The following is a 16,009-nucleotide window of genomic DNA, read 5'->3' as shown; positions in this document are numbered from 1 at the left end:
TCCATTTTCACAAGAGGCTACGGAACGGATCCCCATGAAAAAGGAGGGGCAACTGTATGTGCATGCTGATACCCTGAGTGAACACTACATAACCACCACACAGAATATCAACATTGCACAATGTATGCCAATAACTACCGTAGGTGTCATCACATAATGCACAAAGCACAACCACTATGCAAAGTATAGGATGCAGAACCACGATACATAATATACACTGCATAGCTTGCAAAGACAAGGCAGGGATAAACATCCTGGAGCCCTGGTGGCGCAGTGGTTAAATGCCTGTACTGCAGCCATTCACTCGAAACCACAAGGTTGTGAGTTCAAGACCAGCAAAAGGGCCCAAGCTCGACTCAGGCTTGCATCCTTCCGAGGTCGCTAAAATGAGTACCCAGACTGTTGGGGGCAAATGAGCTTACTTGCTAATTAGCTTACTTGCTGTTCACCGCTATGATCTTTGGAATAGCAGTATATAAATAAAACAAATTATTATTATTATTTATTATCCTGTCTGTACAACTCTTCTTCCACTGCTATCAGGAGAATGTCTCTTGAGCAATGGTGACTTTTTGGCCCATGTCCCTAACAGAATTTCAGTCAAGGATTGGAAATAGTACTTCTTCCTTATTAGTAAGTTACCATGACTGCCATAGTCTTTTGTTGCTCAATGGCTCACAATGTTTCAATAAAAAAAATCTATATAAAATTGGTTTAACTGCTTGTTCAGGGTGGCAACTTGGGCTTCCAAGTAGAGTACACCCAGCAAATAAACTGTTGAATTCAATCTACTACCAGACTCCACTCATGAACCTTACAAGGTTTTTTAAAATAAAAATCTCTTTAGATATAATAGTAACACTTTATTGTATTTCATTCTAGTTTGGTCAGCCCTTGCCCAGAATACTGTATCCAGTATTCTGGGCAACACATTTTAAGGTTAATGAGAAGCTGGAGCATATCCAAGAGGTGGGCAACAAAAATGGTAAAGGGTCTGGAAACAATTTCAATTTGGGACAGTTGATGAATGCTTAGCCTGTAGAAGAGATGATGGAGAGATGATTATAGTTATCTTTTAATACAGTGGTTCCCAACCTGTGGGTCGGGACCCCTTTGGGGGTCGAACAACCCTTTCACAGGGGTCGCCTAAGACCATCGGAAAACACATATTTGCATGCAGCAATGAAAATAATTGTATGGTTAGGGATCACCACAACATGAGGAACTGTATTAAAGGGTCCTGGCATTAGGAAGGTTGAGAACTACTGTTTTAATATCTGAAAGGCTGTCATTTGGAAGCCTTGGACAATGGAACAAACTTGTTTTCTGTTCTTACAGAGAATAGGACTTGAACCAGGACTTGAATTACAAGAAAGGAGATTCTAATTTAACATTAGGATTAACTTCCAAACAATCTGTAGGCTCGCCTTCATTGAGCTCTTTGAAACAGAAGTTGGATAGTTCGTAGGAATGCTTTAGCTATGAATTACTGTAAGAGGTCAGGTTTGATAGCCCTTTGGATCCCTTCCAGTTCTGCAATGATTGAAATATTTAACCTTACCCGCTTACTTAAAACAAAGCACACACTTAACAATTGCCACAAGATGTTGCAGAAGACAGAGCACCTTCTGGTATTTTGTTCAGGAGTACAATAAGTCTGTTTCCCAGGATTTGGCAATCCCTACCTCCCTTGATCCTGAAAGCTTGGTGGAAAGCTGGATATGGTTGGAAAGAAAGCTGTGACCAAGACACCCAGACTGCATTGGGAATGCACTGCTAGATCAGTGAACCCTGCCCCTCAAGTCTTTCTACTCATTAGTAGGAGAGGATGCCAGGAGCTTTATGGGCTGTGACTCAGTCAAATTACTCTAACTTCTGCTGCCCAGTATTAGCTAAGGTCAGCACACTCCTTTTCTTTCCTGTAGCTTCTGAGCCCCACTACCAGTACAGTATTACATAAAACTGAAATCCTTCATATTTGCAAAAAAATATAAGGCTGAGGCTTTCTTGGGTTTTCTTCAACAGAGAGTTGGGGATGGGTGACACCAGTTTTTAGCACAGTTTGGAAAGCCCTCTAGAAAATGGAGACTAGTGTCATCTGTCCAATGGATGGTTGAAAGAATAGCATTATTATCCAGAATGGGTTGTAGATTGTAGGTCATTGATGATGAACCTGAGTGGTCCCAGTTGGCAGCTGTATGTGACCACTAATGGGGTTCTGTCTTTTTCCCTCTTCACTCTCTTCTGTAATAGATCAGTCCCGGGTACAAGTCTCTCCTTGTTTATTTGTTTTTTCACTTCATGTGGTGGGTACTGTTGTTTGAGGAATGCTTGTTGTAATTCCTTGAGTCTGGCATGCCTGTCTTGTGGGTCTGAGCAGATGCGATTGTATCAGAGGACTTGGCTGTAGACTATGGATCTGGTGGTGCATTCAGGGTGGAAACTGGAGCTGGGTAAGTACGTATAGCTGTCCATGGGTTTGTGATATAGTGTAGTGCTTAGATGTCCATTTTGTATCTGTACTGTGGTGTCCAGAAAGTGAACTTGTTCTATAGACAGTTCCAGGCTGAGGTTGATGGTGGGATGGACGTTGTTGAAACTCCAGTGGAATGTCTTGAGTGAGTCTTCTCCATGAATTCCAATTATGGAGATATTGTCAATGTACCTCAGGCAGAGGAGCAGTTTCTGGATGCAGGAATCAAGAAATGGGCATGCCTTCCATGTTAGGTAGAATACATTTTTACTATTCTTCTTAAAAGTTCTGGACATTTAAATAAAATTAAATATAAAATGATCTCATTCCACTTATGTGATTTTAGTAGGTGTGCAGGGAGAGCTAAAACAGATCTGTGTAAGCAAACATGAGTCTGGCAGAGCAAAGGGCATGTGGGATGCATGACAAAAGATTTTGGATTATGTTCCTTTGTTGAATAAAGGGTATTATTTAATTTCAAACCAACATGTTTTCATTGTTATAGCAACCAGTTTGCCTGCATGCTTATTTAGCAAATACACCAGTCTCTAAACAAGAAACTTGATTTAAACATAGCTACCATGCCACAAAACAGTAAGTCCATATCGACTGCATTATTACTTAAGTGCTCTACTTTTCCCTCTAAGTTTTCATCTTAAATTTTAAACAAGAAGTACAAATAGCTATTTGCATTTATCTATCAAAAGCAGTCCATACATTCCAAGTACAGAAGGAAAAGCCTCAAAACTATAGGAAAAGAAAGAGCATGACTCTGAAATATCAGTTTCTCTTGATTATTCATTCAAACCTAATGCACATGGATTGCTATTAGCCCCATCAGTTACAGAAACGAACAATTTTTATAGAAGCTGCAGCTCTTCTCTCCAGTTTCCTTGCTCACAGTATTTTTAGAATCTCAGCACCAACCATTCCAACTGTTAATGCTCCTATTTTGTTCCAGGAAGATCAGAATTAGGTGTTGCTTTTGCTCTCCCAACTACTATTAACTGTAAAACAGTGGTATCTTACCCCTTTCTTCCCCATTCTTTCTATGAGATTTACATATGAAGCAAAGGTTTTATTCAGGACAGCATCTAATTTGAAATTCCCCTCTGCTAATTATGACAATACTATATGTTATTTCTTAATGTTTATGTTAGTTCAGGAAAAATAATTGATGAAAGTGAAAAGTGCTTGGCAAGTGGGGGAGAGAACAGCAACAGAAAGAAAGCAGCAGGCAACTTTGAGCTTTTATTTCTGCAGTGCTCTTCTTTTCTATTCTAACATTAAAAAAAATTAAAGCTTCTACTGAGGAATATGCTCCTGTGTAAATCAAAGTTACATCTAAAGGGCATGGAGTCCTTAAGTAAAGGCTAGTAAATGTATTCGGTATGCGAAATACATAGTTTTGGTTCCTACAGCTTATAATTAAAATGTGGAGGGGGGATAATGAATTGTAGGGCCTAAGAGTGGATTTGGAAGATCATAACAATGCAGCTATACATAAACATGTCTATTCAGAAAGAAATCTATGTTCCACAGAATTTACTACAAAGTTGAAGAGATGCAAGATTTCAGCCTAAAACTTCTACCATTTATGCATGTAACTACAAGCCAAGACCGGATATCAAACAAGAACCCCTGGCATCATCTAGTTAAAGGGACATGGACTATTATGGTTTGCACAATTCCCTTTCAGAAACAAAGAAATGATAAGCATGTAGCTGACATGAGACCACCTGTAAAGTTTTATCATGTAATGAGCTGACTATAACTGGAGAAAACATTGACTCATACTGTATTATATTACAATATTATCTGTAGTTAAGCCAAGTAAGGTAGAAATGCTACAGAGACATGACACGATTTATTAGGCTATTCTCGTATTCCCTGACACTCATGAGAATTATGAGACAAGTTTGTACTGTATCAGTGTGTGATAGGCATGACACATTGGGTCAGCCTGTATCACAACTTTACTTCCTTTAATAATTATTATTTACACATGTGCTGCTTGAGTGACAGGATTTGTGATGAATGCTGGGTCAAAGCATGCCTTCAGATCCAGTTGATGATTTTCACACAGGACTTTCTTCAAATTTGGAGGCAATGTTTTTGATGCCAAAGCATGCCAATGAAGAAAACAATCAATGTCACAATTTATGTGAGAATAACTTCTGAACAAGTGAATAACACTGTGTAATTGGTCAATTTCACTGCTAATAAACTCATACCTCACTAATGTGAATGAATAAACACTATGGAATAATCTTGTTTTAACATGTCTCATTCCTGACCGTTTTAGTTCGCTAACAAGTATTGCTATGTTTTTATGTTCCGCATCTCACCTCATGATTTCTAGCCTCTTCTGATCCATGTTTCCCACATTCCATGTTACTATTACTGTATATACTCATGTATACTTCTAGAAATTTTAGTCAGAAAATTAACCCAAAAAACCCCTAAGTCGACCTATCCACAGGTCAGTGTAAGTACTGTACTTTGACTCTTATTAAAATAAAAGAACTATCCCCTGTGGAAAGGTATTATCTGTCCTGGAAGCACTGACCCCTCTCTAGTGCCTCATCCATCTAGCCTTTAAGGTGAGCGCAAACAGTAATGCCTGCTGGGATTTTGTAAATTTTTTGGCATTGTTTTCCTTTGTTTCATCCTTTAGATCCTTGGTTACATGCTCCTAAGTTTTAACCTCAACTAATCTATGAGTCATATCAAAATCCATAATTTTGGCCCCAAAAACTGCCCTCAAACTTATACCTGAGGTCAACTTATAGTTGAGTGTATCTGGACTTTCTTTTCACTCCTTAGCATGTCAGCAGCTGAACATCCTTTTGGGATAGGTCCAGTTGTATTATTAAGAGCGTATACTTTTGGTTGTTCTTCACTAGTAGCTGATCAGTGCTTTCGATCCGGGGTCTCATCTTAGTATTCTCTCTTGCTTCACTATGGAATGTCTCATCCCAAGGTTTTCAAAGTAAAAGACATTCAAAAGTGATTTACCAGTTCCTTCTTCTATGCACTATTAACAAGGGTTAACTATACTGCTATGACAGGACCTCCTTTAAGAACTACTGTAGATTTATTCCGCCTTCAAATCTCAGAAAGTACACAGCCACTACTTTCACTTTTTTACTGCTATTCTTAAGTGTATAAAGCTAGGATCCCAGGTGTCTCTATAAACCAGTTTCAATATTTTAGCTAGTGTATTCTCTCTTCTTTCCAGTTTCTAATAATCAATGCAGTCAGAGTCAACCACTATAAAACAAAGAGTAACTTTCATTAGGAAACATACAAAAAAAAAGCATCTTTTGGCCTGTTACAGACTGCCAAAATAAAGCTGCTTCGGGTCTCTTTGGAGGTATGCTGTTTAAATGATGCATGCATCCTAAGAGTCCGGAAGCTGCACCAAAAGCTGCCCTCCAGTGCTTAGGAATGGAGTGTGGCTTTGGCGCAACCTCCGGCCTCTTAGGACCCATGCATCATTTAAATAGCATACCTCCAAAGAGACCCGAAGCAGCTTTATTTTGGCAGTCTGTGAGTTAACTTAAAGCTCAGTATAGTTACATTAAAATCAAACACTTGGCAGGCTCTAGCTGCTCTTTATTTAACTCCCTTCTTCTAGAATCTTCAGCAATTCCCAAACTTTAGTCCTCCAGATGTTTTGGACTTCAGCTCCTGAAATTCCCAACTGCTGACCAAACTGGCTGGGGCTTCTGGAAGCTGAAGTCCAAAACACTTGGAGGACCAAAGTTTTGGAATCATAACTCTCGACATACATCTCTGGTCAACTCCTTAGCTATCTCAACTCTTTCATCCCCTCTGTCAATACTAACTCTGCTTTTTAAGGTTACCTTCTCACCAGGAGGCCCACCCCATCCCATACAACTAGGCTAGGGTATGCTCCTCTTGCGCTGTCTGTTGCCTAGCAACAAGCTATCAAGCTGCACTTCACCTAAAACAGCCAGATCCGAAGCCCATTTCGTCACAATGGCATTGTCAAAATCTCTATAAAATCTTCCTTCTGTGTAACTTCCTACTACTGCTTCTCCCCAGCAGCTTCTTTTCTGAAGCTCTTCTGTCACACCACCACTGGAGCGCTGTATTTGCCAGTTCTGTTTCCCATTCTAGGCAACTTAACATAATTATTTTAGGATCCAGATAGCAGATAATATGGTACGTTATTTCCAGGCTACCTTTCTAATATTCTTTCAGCTGCAGACAATGTCAAATCAACGTGTTGAAAATATTAACATGAGAAGTCTTACACTGTCTCCAAGGTGACGGGATAAATCTTTATCTCAAAGAATATATTACAATACGGACTAGAGGAGGAGGGGTATACCTCTAGTACCATCTCAAGTATGCCCTTCTCAGTTACATTCCTTGTTTTAAAATGCTGGAACAAAACTGGGCAGAAAATAACTTAAGTAAAATAATATACCTTTTAAAAAGAGGTATTCTATTAACTATTGTATAGAAACATCATATTCTGAGTGAAATGGAAAAGCCACTGCTTAGAATACTGCAACCTCACATTTTTGTAAATGGGGCAGTATATACTGAAGGCCCTCTAAAGACTAGTACTTACTTTGAGGCTTATTGTGTTGCCTCAACAAACACGAAAAAGGTGTTCAGAATCTTAAAAAATTAACACTCTTCTTGACAATCAATACAAAATCCTACAAGGCATGCACTTTGTTTGGGAAACAGATCTAAACACTTCCATCTCACATAGAGACTGAAATAGCATTTAGCACTTCTTTTAAGGCTACTTCAACCTCTTCTGGAATTTTTACTCCTTATCAACTGTCCTAAATTATTGTACAAACTTATGTTCATCTTAACTAGTGGAGCGGGTTGTGGGATCTGGCATTAAATGAAAAATTAACAGCTAAATGTAAAGTTCTTCAAAGAGAAACAAGGACTGATGTGTTTATTGAGATGTGACAGTCATTCATTGCTTTTGTAAACAATACAGTCTGCCATCTATTTTTACGGGGATCCATTCCGGAAGGGTTCCCCCCCCCCATGCGGGCGCACGCAAAAATGGATACTTGCCGATATTCAAGCACCATAGGCTTGAATGCGGAGTGTGCCGTGGGAGCACACCCCATTGAAATTAATGGAGGTCGTCCCTCTGTGAATATTCAATACCGCGAATCTCAAGTCTGCGAGAATGGAGGGGCGACAGTATATCTGAAATTCCAAAACTGCTGGGGTTTCTGTATAAATACTGAAAACATTTGTTACAGGATCATTGATACTTTAGATTTTGGGAAGTGAAGATTCAATATTATTCATAGGAAACAGAAGGAAAGAAATATATTCCTTCTGTTCACTGGAACAGAAGGAAATAATATGTTTATACTGTGTTGGGAAATTTCTTCTATTTTTAAGAGGGTTTCTTTTAAATATAATCCTTTCAGTCATATGGTAATATATTTATGCTTATCATTTTGCACTGGTATTCTGGGTTGGTACTAGAACTAATAAACATTATTTAAACAACAACAACAAAAAAAAAAAACTGCCTCCTAGCACTGTCTAATACATTTGATAAGAATGATTCAATCTATATAAAGAGCCACTGGGTATTTTAAAGAAGTTTGTTTTTAAGTTAATGTTAATCAAATTTGTTGACACATACCTGAATATCCATGTCCGTTTTTAAAGTATGGTTAGGTGTTATCCCAAAAGATAGCCAATTAATAATAATATAAATGCTACTGTAAAATTACATGGAAAAGGTTCAATTGCCCAATTTTATCTTTTATATATATTAATATATTTAACTAGATGTTTTTATGTGACTGATCTGAGGGGAAATGAAACATAGTTGGTCCAAAACCTTCCAGCTTACTGAACTTTTCACACAAAATAACTTGGTTATAAAACAAGAATGAGTCCCCTGGTACTTTAAAGATTAACAAATGCATTCAAGCACACATTTTTGCATACATGGCCTACCTAACTCCATTCTGTACAAAAGGTCACTGCATAATAAATTTGTCTTTAAACTACTACAGATCTTTGTTGTTTTAGCTGCAATAGACTAATGTGACTACCCCTTTGGAAATGGTTATGAAACATTAGACTGAAACTTGGAAATGTTTCCATACAGAACATTCATCCAAATTACCTTGTGCTGCTCATTACTGTTGCTAGTGGGGATAAACTGTGGCTAAAACATTCTCCTGATTAAAGGCATTTTAAGTGATGTCAAGAAATTAGGCATCTATCATTATGCAGGTAGTTCCTTTTTATAAATCCCAGCAGATCATCTATTATTTTATAGTTCATTTTTATAAATCCCAGCAGATCATCTATTCTTTAACAGCAGCACTGCTGCTGAACTTTCAAGTAAACAGTTTGAGTACATGCTATTACAGAACTACTTAAATCCCTGCACTGCAAACTTTACAGTGCTTTGAGATCATATTTAGATGAACCTAAGATCATATTTAGAGGAACTGGCATACTGTTGAGATCACTAAGGTTGACTAGCACTAGAAGGGTAATTAGCAACTCCTGAGTAACTAGAGGCCAACTTTCCATCCCCAGACCTATCTCACGCTATATTATGCCCATCGAAACCAGAAGTACACCTTCTATGTCTAAACTCATTTTAAACCTTTATTTTTAAGCAATGGAAAAGCACATAGAAACCATGTGCCTTCTTCTGAAAGAAAACCAGACTTCTAGGAGTAAGTTTCTCCATGTTTTTAATCAAAAGAAATTTGGGCTAGGGATTGTGTTATTCACAAGAACAATTGGGAGGTGAATACTGCTCCAACTAGCATCCCCACAGGATCCACTTTCGCTCACTTTGTATATAAGGTTACTCTTTGCATAATAAGCTTGTTCTTTCAGTTCTTGAGTTCTAACTGCTGTATCACTGGGATAGTGATCAAGCAACAGGTGTAATAGTTATGTTGAATAATAAATATAGTTTTATTAGATACAATTGAGATGATATGTAATTATTTAACTCTTTACTCTCTAGCACATTTAAAAAGGTAAAAGTTTCCCCTTTGACATACAACTGTAGGAGGCAGTGCTCACCTTCATTACTAAGCCGAGGCAGCCAGGGTTCTCACTGTATTCAAAGTTTCTTTTATACAGTATCGGAATACTCACAAATCACTACCTAATGCAATGTTTACACACACAATCTCCTGTCTCAGAACTCAGATCTTTCTTCTCCCTCAATGTTTTCATCCAAACACTGATCGTTATACTTTCCTTCTTACTCTGATCACAACATTTCCACAACATACTCTCCTATAAGTAAATCCCCTCCATTCCAACTTGTCACCCAGTCCTTCTACATTCCATACTTACCATACACTATAATAAAACAAATATGTAAACTACGCTGCAATCTATGTAATGTCACAGTGCAAGTGGTACATATGCTACTCACTCTTGCATTATATTTGGCCTTCTCTGTGGTGTCCTCTACCCTACGGAATTTACTCCTCAAAGCTATACTGGTAGTTCCATTACTAGCTCTTTTTATAAGGACTTTAAAAATGTGTTTGTTCTTTCTATCTTTTAACTAAAAATATTTTATGATATTTGCTGTTATATGAAACTGTATTTTATTTTAACATTTCAAACTAGTTAAAACTTAAGATGTTTTTCTAATTTCATACTGAATTTTATATCACAAACAGTCTTGTGAATATGAGTCTGAGACATGGTCAAGAAACATATTAAGTAAATAAAACAGTGGAGATTACTGTTACTCTGGATATCTTCAGAAAAAAGTACTCATGGCAAACATGAAAAATCAAACATTTAAAAGCAAGATGTAAATATACATGTATTTGCTCCCCAGTGCTTGTCCTATTCTATTAAAAATATAAAACATGAACACTGTTGAACTCTAAATAAAATAGGATTTACTTCTAATAAACACATTTGTCTCCCTTAAATCCACTTGAATAGTTCAAGCCCTGTAGAAATAAAAAAAAAACCTTTCATATTCTGGTATGTAGAAGATGTATACCAGAAGAAAGAAATAAGTACAGGCTCTGTTTCAAACTGCATCAAGGTAATTAAAACCAGTAATGATTAAAACACCTAAACCAAACGGAAAGACAATGTGTTTGCCAATTCCAACATTCCCAAACAAAGATCTGCTTAAATCATTCTATCACTCATATATTATACATCAGATAATCCTAACCCAGGGGTAGGCAACCCTTTTGAGCCGGGGGCCGGGTTGCTGTCCCTCAGACAACTGGGGGGCCAAAGCCAAAAAATAAATAATTAAATATTTTTTTAAAAATTTAAATAAATAAATAAACCGGCACAAATGTAGGACTCATCCATCCCCCTGCACTTTCAACATAGCACTACTAATCTCAGCCTGAATACCTTATCCCTTCCCTTCAATAACATACAGTCAAGAACTTGCAGCCCTGCTTGGAAAGACATTCACATACATGTTAGCTCCCCCACTAGCCTGGAATATATCAGTCCAACACACATAATAAGTGACAATACAATTTAGAATTCAAGTACTGTACAAGCATTCCTTACACTTAATGATACAGAATGTAAAATGTTCAGAGAATCCTGAAATGGACAAATAATTTAACTTAAATTTCACTCTCTGGCAGAGTTCTCCTATTAGCCTATTAGTTAAGACAAGTATTTCAATCTTTAGATGCTTCTGAAAAATCATCCACATCTCAAGTTCACAGAAGGGGGGAACAGATGATATAGCACTTTGTTCATATGAAGATTACAGTGGTCCCTGCACATTCGCAGGGGTTAGGGATAAAGGAGCCCCATGAATGTGGAAATACCACAAATAAAAAACACTATTCTTTTTACCTGGTAGAACACCGCTCTCTAAATCTCCAGGTCCTCCAGTGCAACTCTATGATCAACATCTGCCAGAAACTGACCACTGATTCATGCTGCAGAACCTACAAATGCATAGAGAAGTGTTTTCTCTAGGAACTCCTAGGTTCTCCAGCACAACTCTATGGTCAACGTCCAGCAGAACTATGTTAGAGGACCTAGAGATTCCCAGAGACCATATTAATCAAATCTGCAAATAATCAAATTTGCAAAAGTCAAAACCACATATGTGGAGGGCCAACTGCAGTTGTATATAGTATTTCCTAATTACGTAGATTCTAACGCTATTCCCATGTTTCTATACCAGTAAAGCTATATGCCAGTCAATTTTATGGAAGAGAAATTTGAAATTTTACAAAATAGATCGATATCACTATCTAGCAACTGAAGCTTTAGCTTTCATCTGAAGTATGTGATAATAGTAAGATGCAGGCGTACAATTAACTTCTATAAAAATAGGTTGTTTGGTAATTATAAACTTCCTAACAAGTCAACCTGCAAGAAATGTAACTCAGAATAGGCTTCTCTCCCTTTTCTATTACAGCACTATATGAAAGGAAAGGATGAGATTCTGCAGCAACAACCTAATCCCTCCACCACAGTAACCTGTGGCTTCCAAAGGGAGCCCTCATAGCATAAGGCTATGCTGGATTAGGTTGACAGGAGTTAAGACATCCAATCATACTTGGAGAGATACATGTTCCTCACCTCAGATCTAGATTATTCTACAAGCCTGGCATCACTTCCAGCCTTATATCCCTACGGAAGTAATGTCAGAAGAACCATTCTTAGTGAGTCAAGCTCTTGTCCACTTTCCAGTACCAATATTCTCCTGGACAAAGCATTTCTATATCTCTTTTTGGAAGTGCACTTAGATATTTTCTCAATGAAGAAAAGGAGGTTTGTGTAAGCTAGTGCAGAAAGTACTAATCATCATATCCGGAGAAGCATAATATCGTCCAGATTGTTTAGTCAGGTGTCAGTAGCCATAGGAGAAATAAACATCCTTTTTTAAAAAATTGTTTCCACTCTCAAGCACATTGATACTGAGAGGTCTAATATTTTAATATTTTATGTTTATCTTCTTCATTTTTACAAATACCTTTGAGTGGGTTGATCTGTTTCCCCTGTTCCCACAGTATACAGAAACCCTGCACATTCTTAACACACTTATGAACTAGATTAGGCCGAGATAATGGCTGAAGGGCACCTAGAACAGGAATTTGATCCTACAATCCAGCACAATCTAATACACCCCTGACTAAAAACTATTAGTTATAAATCAATACCAGACCTATTTATGGGAACACCACAGCAAATAAAAATAGTAACCCTGCTCATGACATTTTTTTACATTGGTGACCTTTGTTATTATTATTTACCAGACAGAATGCATATATAGTTACTTTCTGCATCTGTTGCACACTGACAGCCTGGAGAGAGAGAGAGAAAAAGGAGAAACAGGAGAATAAGAAAACTGTTTTTGAAATCCACAAGAATGTACTTGTGTTTACTTGAAAGCAATTGTTTTTTCATGGTACAGGCTTAGAGAAAACTGTGATGCATATTTAAAATATTCTCATGTGACCATTAGGAATAAGCATTCTTCCTCTCATCTCATGTCCTCACACGTTCCTCAAGACATTTTACTGTGTGGAATTGGTCCTAACGCTAATACCACTGAAACAGTTTTAAAAAGAAAGTAAAGAAAGAAGACAGTGAGAATTAATGCATAGTTGGTGGCTGTGGCCTTAAAAATATAAGTACAGACACACTGTGGATATATTAGAGGAGCAAACAACTTACTGCGGTGTATACAATGTGAAATCAGGTGATGGTTGAAAAGACAAGTATCCACATGGTTTCACAACTGAAATCTCAGAATCAGACTAAATGCAAGAGGACAGCCATGTGCCTTTTATTCACATGCCTGCCCACTTCACACATAACAGCAGGGTGTTGTTTATTTCTTTCATGAAAGGAGCTGAAGCCTCTCACAACTGACCTTTCTAGGATCCTTTGCTTCAAGCAGTTTTGACCCAAACCTGGCTCCCTTCCAGAAGCAGAGCCAGACTATGATAAAAGTACTTCAGGAGCGCAATGATGTGAAATGAAAGCTGGATTATTTTTGCTCCACTCATGTGCACTTTGTTTCCTCACCCCTGCTTCTTTTATGTGAAGGACAGTAACATCCATGCACATGGATGCCCAGGCACATTTATTCTGAACCTAAAATACTTACACCAGTTACTACAGTCTTTATCTATGATAGGCATCTTGTCACTGAGCACAGTCCATTTCTGTGGAGTTCCTAATGAAATGATCAGAGACTATTTACAACAGGAGATAGGAAGAAACAACTCACTTGACAAGGACTTCCTTCAATGTCAAGACTAAAGGCTTATGCAAATATTTGCATGTAGATTTAAAGATATGAGGGGAAACGAAGAATGAAACCCACTGATTCAGGGGGGCAGATTTCTAAATAAATGCTTTTTTTACTTAAGACTGTAAATCTCCTTTTAATGAAATTCAGGAACTGAGCAGATCAATGCCATGCCACTGATTCAACATAGTTCAGCTGTTCTGGAATTCTGCAAACTATTCATATTTGACATTTACCGTATCAGCTTAGCACTGTTCTGAAAATAAGCAAATGCTTGAAGCGCTGCAATTAAGACCTCTAAAATGTTGAACTATATATGTACCTCTGAGAAATACATCCTTTCCCTATCTCCCAGCTAAGATGGCTGCCAGTGAACTCCTTCCTTGCACCTGTGTAAGCCACTTGATAGTAAAAGTATCCAACGGTCCACTTACAAGTCTGTTAAAACATAACTCTTTGGGCATGAGGCTGTACTTGGTTTTCTCGGCATCCTTTCTATCTGGATGCCTAGAAAGGTATGTCTTCTTCACAGTTTTTAAACTGTGCCATAGGCCACTTCTTTAATGTTACTCCCATTTTTGACCACGTTCAAGGTCAGCACCTTCTCTTCTTAAGCCCCATTTGTTCAGGCTTGGAAGTCCAGGCACTGTGACTGTACAGAAAAGGCTGCCCAAACTCCTTATATAGGTGGGAAAAAGCTGAATTCCTAGCTGTATCAAGGCCAAGTAGAGGCTGGTAAAATTATATCAATGGCAAGTCCTAATAGACTGATCTTTAAGTGCTACCATTTAGAAATATGCACAATTGCCTCAAAGTAAACGGACACCAACTTAAGGCCACCTGAACCTTATCCAGCTCATCTTTATGAAACCATGACGGCCGAAGCATATGCTAGGAAATACAGTACGCCGTTTCTAATTTGTAAGACCAAAAACTAAAATTCTCACGCAACAGAAAACTGAGGTTTGCCCCAACCAGAAGTTATATTTCCATTCTAATTCTAGAAAGCACTGTCGTTCCTTTTTAGAGCCCAGCCCAGATCTTGGCCACCTTTTAACTCAAAGCAGCTCCATTTCCCTAATAGGTCTGAAAACCCTAGGCCTCTGGCAGCCTCCACTGGAGGCAGTCGCCCTTTCCACACCCCCTTCTTTGACAGGAACAGGCCTGCGCTGCTCTTGCCGCCTTCTCAAAAAACGTACCCAGTATCATCCCCATAGGTTCCCCCCCCCTGGACTTAAAAAGATTTAAGTCTTTTTTTCAGATGGGGGGAGGAGGAAGAGGAGGAGGGGTCAGCCCTGGAGATGAAAGCCGAGCGCCAACCTCCCTCAAGACAGACCCTGGCATAAGACAACATGTTTGCTCCATGTGCAGCAAGGCAGCCATTCCAGTTCCAGGCTGGCTAAAGGGAATACCCATTTCCTGATGCTTCCTCCACCCCACAAAGGGACAACAGACTTTGGGGGAACCCCAAGGCACCCAGGCAGGATGGCAAGCCACTTCCCCCGCCCTCAGCGTTTCCACTCCACCTTATTTTGAAACTATGTATGTATGTATGTGTGTATACTGTATGTATATAAGTGTGTGCATGTGCATTTATATACATATACATATATATATACACACTATATAGAATATGAGTATATATATATATATATACACACACACACACAGTATGTATACTTGTGTGAATATATATAATATGTGTGTGTATCTACATATATAGCATGTATATACACACACACACAGAGTATATGTGTGTGTATACATATGCACAGTGTGTGTGTGTATATATATTGGATGTTTGTGTGTATATATGGATATATAGTTGTGTTTGTATATATGCATATAGTGTGTGTGTATAGTCACCCCTCCATGTTCGTGGACTTAAGAGTCCATGTCCCTCGCCTGTTCATTGGTGGTAAATGGAGGGGGACAAAATGGGACGTGTGTCGCCATTCAAGCCAATGGGGCTTGAATATTGGCGATTTTTCATTTTCACAGGGGGGTCCGGAAAGGGTCCCTTGTGAAAATGGAGGGGTGACTGTATATGAATATATATACATATATATATATATATAGAGAGAGAGAGAGAGAGAGAGAGAGAGAGAGAGAGAGACTGGATGTATGTGTGTGTATATAGTATGTATATATAGTTTTTTAAAAGGGTGTGATTTTGATAAGAACTGAAAATACCTCTTTAACTCCTTTTCTCCATAATTGTGTATCTCCTACATTAGATGCTGCCACTGTCATAAAAG

General features: G+C 38.3%; 1 protein-coding gene across 1 annotated transcript in view; it reads right to left on the bottom strand.

Annotated features, from left to right (window-relative positions):
• RSBN1L (round spermatid basic protein 1 like) overlaps window positions 1–16,009 on the bottom strand; it is a 42,340-nt gene that overhangs the window by 24,908 nt on the left and 1,423 nt on the right. The window lies entirely within an intron of this gene.

This window comes from Sceloporus occidentalis, unplaced genomic scaffold (assembly GCF_023333645.1).
Source record: "Sceloporus occidentalis isolate IW3139 unplaced genomic scaffold, rSceOcc1.0.p SCAF_5, whole genome shotgun sequence".
Classification (NCBI taxonomy): Eukaryota; Metazoa; Chordata; class Lepidosauria; order Squamata; family Phrynosomatidae; genus Sceloporus; species Sceloporus occidentalis.
This window is presented reverse-complemented; position numbering and strand designations above follow the sequence as displayed.